This window comes from Echinops telfairi, unplaced genomic scaffold (genome assembly GCF_000313985.2).
Source record: "Echinops telfairi isolate 266 unplaced genomic scaffold, ASM31398v2 ScPeMD7_7469;HRSCAF=8507_1, whole genome shotgun sequence".
Taxonomy (NCBI): Eukaryota; Metazoa; Chordata; class Mammalia; order Afrosoricida; family Tenrecidae; genus Echinops; species Echinops telfairi.
Window position 1 is genome coordinate 74,768,863 of NW_022111373.1, and position 1,545 is coordinate 74,770,407.

General features: G+C 45.7%; 1 pseudogene; it reads right to left on the reverse strand.

The window, feature by feature from the left end:
* Positions 1 to 794: 794 nt before the first annotated feature.
* LOC123521135 lies at positions 795 to 1,166 on the reverse strand (annotated as a pseudogene).
* Between the last annotated feature and the right edge of the window lie 379 nt (positions 1,167 to 1,545).

The following is a 1,545-nucleotide window of genomic DNA, read 5'->3' on the forward strand; positions in this document are numbered from 1 at the left end:
GGTGTCCATAGGATCAGGTATCAGGCATCAAAGACCCAGAACAAAAAAATCAAATCATTGTTAATGAGGGGGAGTGTGGAATAGAGACCCAAATCCCATCTGTGGCAACTGGACATCCCCTTACAGAGGGGTCACGAGGAGGAGACGAGCCAGTCAGGTTGCAGCATAGCACCAATGAAACAAACAACTTTCCTCTAGTTCTTTAATGCTCCCCCTCCCCCAATCATGACCCCAATTCTGCCTTACAAATCCGGCTAGACCAGAGCATATACACAGGTAGAGATAAGAGCTGGAAACACAAGGTATCCATGACAAATAAACCGTTCAGGACTAATATTGAGAGTAGTGATACGGAAGGTGGGGGATGAAAGAGGGAACTGATCACAATGATCTACATATAACCCCTTCCCAGGAGGATGGACAACAGAAAAGTGAGTGAAGGGAGACTTGGTCAATGTAAGACATAAAAAAAAAAAATTTATAAATTATCAAGGGTTCATGAGGGAGGGGGGAGGATGGGATAGGGAGGAGGGAAACCGAGGAGCTGATACCAAGGGCTCAAGTGGAAAGCAAATGTTTTGAAAATGATGATGGCAACAAATGTACAAATGTGCTTGACACAATGGATGCATGGATGGATTGTGATGAGGTGTAAGAGCCCTCAATAAAATGATTTTTTAAAAGAAGGAAGGAAAAGAAGGAGAGCAGGTGAAGCTAGTAGGAGGTTTGATAAGTAGTTTGGGGTTTTTGGTGTCCCTGGTGTCTTGAAAATATTACAGCATTGCAGAAAAGATTCAAACCCCTCCATGTGGGGTTTTGAAATTCATTCTAACTGCGGGCTGACTGACCTGCAGGTCAGACAGACCGTCAAAGTTCAAAAGCTTCCACATTTCCTGATTGTCTGGTGGACAATGACTTCCTGATCCTGGGCGGAGAGCTAGGAAAATGATCTCTCCTTTCTCTTTCCTCTTCCTGCAGCTGGATGGAATGCCTGGCGCTGGCCTCTCTGAATCCGCGTCATTGTTATGGAGCTTCTTGTTGGGAAGAATGGTGATCTACTCGCGCACGCGCTCCTCGGTGTGGAGGTCGTTTCCCAGGCGTGTGTAGTATTTCTCAATGATGACCAGGGCCACATTCTTCACGGTTTTGGTGCAAACTCGGCCCATGTTGGTGAGTCCCTGATAAAAGAAGCGGATAAACAGCTTAAGTTGTTCGCTACGAAATTATCTGAAAAGCAAGCCCTCTCCTAGTCCATAATAAAGTTTTCTTTACCTTACTTTTTTTCAAAAAGGTCTTGTGCAGCAGATTTGCCCAATGCAATACACCGTTTGACTGCTCGACTGCTCCCTCCATGGGTGTTGATTGTGGATCCACGTCACGCGAAACCCTGGAGCACACCGACCTTTTCTCCATGGTGCTGTCGGCCCTTCAGTTGCGATGATTTGTGTTCAGTTTATATGTGAGGTGTAATCCATCCTGAAACCTTTGGGTTTTATCCGTAGGCGCTTCCAATCCTCATCATTTTCACAAGGCAAGGTTGTGGCA